This window comes from Nestor notabilis, unplaced genomic scaffold (genome assembly GCF_000696875.1).
Source record: "Nestor notabilis isolate BGI_N333 unplaced genomic scaffold, ASM69687v1 scaffold6753, whole genome shotgun sequence".
NCBI classification, from domain to species: Eukaryota; Metazoa; Chordata; class Aves; order Psittaciformes; family Psittacidae; genus Nestor; species Nestor notabilis.
In genome coordinates, this window is record NW_009923234.1 from 69,617 (window position 1) to 76,269 (window position 6,653).

Sequence of the window (6,653 nt, forward strand, 5' to 3'; positions counted from 1 at the left end):
ACCCATCCCTAGGATTCTGGGGCAAGTGGCTTGCTGGTCCCCAGAATACCATGATGTGTTGTGGTTGTGCTGAGCAGGTGCGTGTCTCAACACAGAAATGAAAGAGGACAAATTTCTGCATGAGCAGGAATTCCCATCTTAGACTTTTCATTTTTGTTCCTAGGCTATCTCTTCCCCAGTAAAGCTCCCTCCTTTAATTTGTTTGGAGAGTATCACAACTCTTAGTCAGATCTGTTGCTACTACCAGTGCTGTTCAAATTGTATCGTACCCTCTAGCAGCCTCTTCTCACCCCAGACTCTGGGCAGAGCCCCTCGACTCCGAGTAAAAGACAACTGGAAAGCAGAAGTGTGAAAGTGTCCAGCACCCTCTGAAACCGGCAGGCCCCAGCCTGCACCGCTCCTTCCCTCGAGGATGAAGGCTGCAGACTTCTTAAATCTCTTGAACAGTGCATTCGGGGAATTTTAAATGCAACTTTGAGGTTAAATTGAGCAGCTAATGGGAAATGTTAATAATGACAGGGCGCTTCAGTTATTTTATTTTGAAACGGTATTTGAGGTCAGAATGCTGTGAAATTAAATCCTTGTGTGATATTTTCATGGGAGTGCTTAATCATGTACTCAGTAATGCTACAGCAGCAGTATCGAAACTGCTCCGGGCAGAGCTCACAGTGCATGTCGCCTTTGCCTTTCCTTTCTCCTTCACAGACGATGTTTCTGTTGTACTGGCTTTTCTTTGGAGGACGCAGCCTGGATGCTTGTCAAAACAGCTGCCCAGGGAACAGAAGAATTAGACCCAACAGCCTACAGAATGCTACAGCAGAGGGACGCGTGTGTAGCAGAGGCATCACTGCTAATCTATCACAGGCATTTGAGAAGTTGGAACTGGGACAATGGTCAGCTCCAAAAGAAACCCATGGTAGACTAACACCACTGAACAAAAAGCTCACAGCTGCCACTCAACCTCCTGCAGCTCATGTGCTTGCCATTAGTGAGTGCTGCTGAGGGATGCTGACCTGCTCCGGAGCACAGCTTACTGCCGGGTTGCTTCAGCACTCAAGATACACAGAATGAGGTGTCAGGAATCCTACGCCTTCACAGGCTCCCGAAGAGCCATGGGGAAGCAGTGGGAGGGTGGCTTGCTCTGGAAGTAAGCCATGCTCACGGGATTTAGGAAGACACAGCACAGCACAGAACTGTTTTGCAGACTCATCTGAATATTTATTCCGGGATTCATTCACCCTGTCATTCACAGGCCCATCCAGTCAGTTACCCCATCGGCCCTATTTCAACCTTCCAGTGTCTGCAGTAGCAGCGACAGCTGTCTTAGCACCTTCAGTTTTCTCTGCAACACTCCCACCTTTCTGTTAGCTCTTTCCTGGCCAAAGACATTCATGCCAACGATTTCTGGTAAAGTTGCTGACTTTTGGTTTTATTATTTTAAAAAACTAGCTACAGCTACTTTAGGTTTAAAGATGAAGGTTTAAAAGAGATGAGAGGCTTGTGCAGTCTTCCACATATATGCACAGTGCCTACCTATGCTCCCTGCTAGAAGTTTTTACTCCAGATCTAGACATTGGTAACTTCCCACTCATGGTGATTTGTGCCAAATCCTGTCATGATACATGCAGCTGTTGGATGACAAGATTAGTTAATATATGTATTGCTTATGCAGCCTAAACAATATGGGGGCTGATCCTCCACTGCCTTAATCTCTACCCTACATTTGGAAGGGTAGCCAGACACTGTAGCCAGAAATACCCCAAGTACACTCGAGCAGTGTGGCGGAATGTGTTACAGCATCAGAGAAGGCTGCTTTCCTGCCTGGGCACCTCTCCAGAAGAAGGGAGATACATTTTGGTTAAAGCAGCTTGTGCCCATCTGAGAGCTCCCTCTTGCTGTATGTGCTCATGGATGGGTTTTGTTGCGTAAGCCCAAGTAGCTCCGTTGGTGACATCTGTTCAGCGAGTAAGAGCATCACATGGCAGAAAACTGACAGATTAACTTGCTGCCAAAGAGCATCTTTCATATGGTTCAATATGAAAAAGTGCACCTTGTAATTAGTCATCTGATCCAGTACTTAAAAGAAGTTGGGCTTTGCCCAGTGATACTGCAAGCTAGCAGTTTAACTCCTGTAGTACATTTTAAAGCTACTACCATTTAGCTTCTCATCTTGCTTATAGACTACCATTGAGTGTATCGTTCTTACCATACACCAGTGGGCTTTCTGAAAGGCTGTTCATCCACAGGACGAAGGGCTACATATAACCTTCACCTTGCACAGCTCCTGGTACCATCGCGGGGATCCCAGGTCTTGGAACCAGACTCGTTATGTGAGACCGTAGCTCCGTCTAGTGGCTGGCCTGAGCACGGTAACCAAGCAGCGGGCCTTAAAAGTTACGAGTTGCTCTCTTAGCCGCTGTGAAAAATGTGATTTGAAGACCCCGCTGCACAGAAGTTTGCTGTGAGGTTGGTGCAGAGCCGCTCTCTCAGGCTGAATTCTACAGCAGTGCTGAAGCGGTGCAGGCTGTGCATCTGAATCCACAGGCTAAGTGTCAGCTAAGAAACGCAGATACTGAGCTACCAGGAGGTCGGGACACGCCTCAATCCTGCCCCATGTCCTCAGTCAGCTCACCCCCAGCAGAGGTCTCTTCACATCGGTGAATGCATTTTTTGTGGGATCTAAACCTTTGGCAGCAGCGCAGCTTACGCAGACCGCAGCAATCCAGTTTAGGGGAGGCCAGAATACATCACTAGTCCCGGGCTGGCAGGAGACACCATTTCATGTAAAACGTACTGCCACATCTTTTGTCACAACATCCAGTACTAGTGGTCTGGGCACACTGATCCTGTCTCACGGGGAAGGGATGGTCACAGAGGACGCTGTGAAGAATGCTGCGGTTCTACAGTTTCTAAAAATACAGAATTTGAAATGAATGAGCCTGTTCTACTGAGCAGAATGTTTAGATTACAAAGTAAATTCCATCCAGCACCAGGTATTGGCTACTAACTTGTGAACATAAGGTCAGTACCAGACTGCTGCTAAGGTCATTACTGTATTATACCATTTACATAAGGTAAAAATCAAAAATAAATAGTCGTGAAGTGTTTGAAATACAGAAGTTAGTACTAAAACACTGCATCAGCTTGAACTCATTGGGTTTCCTACATAAACACTAATGCTGCACCTTGAAAATAAGGAAGTTATGTTGTTCAGCTGCCCACAGAGTATGTAACATGCTTGCCTTAAATAACATTAATATATTGATAAGTATTGGATACTTTACACAGAGAAAGATCTAGTAAGTGATTATACAAAAGAACAAAACCCCCTCACAAGCCTTTCATTTCCTAAAGCAGGTTTTTAGGCCTCCAGCCTGAAATCTGGCTGTATGAAATTGTGAGGTTAAAATGTAGAGTGTTTGGCTGAAGCCTGGCAACTGCAAAGACCAGACAGAGCTGCTGCCCCTCAGTGTTGTCAGTATATTTATAAATCACCTTTCTAAACCCACAGACTCGTATCTGAAAAGATATATGCAATTAAGTTAACAGTGAGCTGGAGTTTGAATCACTTTTATTTATATAGTGCTGACTACGTAAGGCTTGGGTAGCAGCTGTTTTACCTGAGGTTCTCCTTAGGTAACCTGAAGCTCTCAGTATCGGCTGTCTCTAGTTACAGCTGATGGGTTAGATGCTCTGTTACGCAGGATGTGTGCAGTCAAAGCAGCTGAAGCCCATCCAAACCTGTAAATAATGGCTCATATCAAGAGCAATTCTTGCGTAAAGTTTGGAAACCCACGTTCAGGAGCAGGTCAGCTCCTGGGTTTGGTCTGGTCTGCTCAGGCTCAAGGAAAACACTGAATAGGTTGAGCAATAGAGAAATAAAGCACATTTTTTCTGCATTTAAATGGCCAACCCTCTGTTCCCTTAAGTCTGCTGTGGAGATGCATCTGAACTTCTAGGGACACAGATGCTCAGAAATCTACTCCAGCCCATATTCCACCACATTAATTAAATGAATAATCGGTTATGTTTCAGAAATCTAAATTCAGGGCTGTCAAGCATTGCTCCCCAGCAATTCCTACACCATATGCATGGGTGCGAGAACAATATAGATGAAACTGTGCTTTATCTGTGCTTGCTTTCATCTTAGTAGCACCAAGAGTCATGGGAAGAGTTCTTTGAAGGTAGTTCCATTCCATTCCACACTGAATCTCTCTGCTGCTCTCTGGTGCATCACTCCTAGGTGCATAAGCTCAGTACGAACCATAAGCAGTGCTTAGCTCTGCTGGATTTACAAGTACGATCAATTTTTATAAAGTTCAAACCCATTTACTTTTAACATGGCAAACTGTAACAGTGGTGTAACCGTTAAGTACAAAATGAACAGCAGCAGGGTCTGCAAAAACAACTTTAAAACCTGGGCTGTGTGGATATTACACCAAGCAACTGTAAAACCACTTCTATCCAGCATGTCTGGAAATGCTCCCTCAGAAACGACCGAGATGGACACATTAGGAAGATGAACCACACATTTAGAACTCTACAGGGGCAGGTCAGAGCTTTATTAACAAAAACCCTATACAACACCCAAGATAACAAAACTGTGACATTTAAGCATCCATCTCGTTTAAGGTGCATTTAGTGCAACAGGGCTGCGTTATCACAGGTAACAGCCTTTTCAGGCTGGTTTGTAACATTTTTTCACTCCAAGCCAGAAGTGTGTTTAAGATTGTACTGCCAGCTCAGGGCAGAGCGCACTTTACTTCTAGGTGGGGGACAGCCGCAGGCCAAGCGTGGCTGAGGGGAGTGGCAGGGCCCCAGCCCAGCCCGGATGGATGTGATGCCCAAGTGCCGGGCTCTCTAAACCTCATGCAGATCACTCATACCAATGTGGTCTGGAAAAATAACGTGCTGTGCAGCAACTGTCAGAAGACTGGCAGCAGGCAGAGCTCAGATACATGAACCATCTCACCAGAGGGTGCTGGAGGTAAATGTTCTATTTTTAAGACCTTATTTTATCAGAGGAAAACTGAGTCCCAATGTCCGTAAGGGCAGGTAAGGCAAACTGTACTACAGGTAGTATTTCCTCCTGAGAGTTGCAGGTCAATACTGCCTTTAGCTAAGAATCACACATAGCATCATTTCAGAGAGAGACTACATACTATTTAGTCCTGTGAAGTGACAGGGCTTTAGGAGTTTTAGAAACACGATATATAAAGTGGAGTGGGGTAGGTCTGGTTTTGTTTTACAGTTTCAGGTTTTTTCCAAATACAGACTCAACTACAAATGAAAACCAAACCCAGCCACCTGCTTAGCTTCATTTTAACGTTTTCTTTCCTTCCTGCACGGAGCACTTGCACTTGGTTGTGGTTTACAGCTTAATACACAGTATCTGCATTAAAACCTGATGAGCTTATTTTAACAGAGACTGCAGAAAGCTTTGCCCTACCAACTCTATCTTAGGCAAACTGTAAAGTACATAATAAATGTACACAGTACTTACTACTGCAGAGCAAAGCTCTGCATCCCAAACTCCTCCAATATACCTAACATAACTGATGGACACAGATCAGGAATTAAAGTCATGTCATTCAGTTAACCTTTATCAGTTTTTAGTTTAAATTTGAAAGAAATACAATAAATTTGCATTATTGATTGTGCATCCAGGCATTTGTGAGGTCTTCACAATGAACTGGCACTGAAATGCTTTACTAATAACTAGAAAAGTGAGAAAAAACATAGAAAAATATTCCGCTGATACTGAACGTAGTGAATAATGCCCCAAAGTTTGCAGCATGTGCTGTCCCACAGTTGATTTTAAACTTGTTTGCTCCAGAATGCACAAAAACATTTAAGCATTTGACTTTCTAACTCTTCTGGAATACCATACAGGAAGCACAGGCTTGAAATTTTACATTTTAAACCCCTTCTCTGATCCACTCCGCAGCAGTTCCAAACATCTTTGACCGATAGATTGTCATTAGGCATTTCAAGCCGGAAAGCCCCACGCTTTTCCTTATCAAAGTCACAACTGCTTGGAATGCTGATTTAATACAGCTTTCTGAACCTCTTGCCTGCATGAGAAAAAAGAATCTGAGTATTTGGAAAAGCTTTAGCTTGTGGTTTAGACTTCAGTTTTAGTACAATAGCGTAGGCAGATGCAATAAAATTCGAGCCCACCACTCACTTCAATGCTTGTATTAGTTCACATTCTTAAGCTTTTTTTACCTTTTGCATGGCTGCTCACACTAGAAATTTCCCTGATACTTGCTTTAAGCAGAAACATTAGCTTAGTTGTGAATTTTTACAGTCTTTTAAGCAATAATAAGGTCAGACTCAAATACAAGCCAGATTTGGAAATGAAAATAACATTTTTTAAAATAAACAGGGAACAGGAATATTTTACACTGTACATTTCTTGTAGAATTGATGTCACTTTACACGACAATTTCAGGTGGCACAAACAGATCACTGTGTATGAGCAAAACCCTTGTAATCTATGATTGGCATTATCATTCTGGGGCACAAATACTAAAAACTACCTTGCTTGGTGGCTTGGTGACGGCTGCGTTTTGCACGCAGCCACCTCTCTGTGATGGTGGGTTCTGGGTGTCTCAGCGGGGGCACCGGCTGGCCCACCCCACCACGCCCTC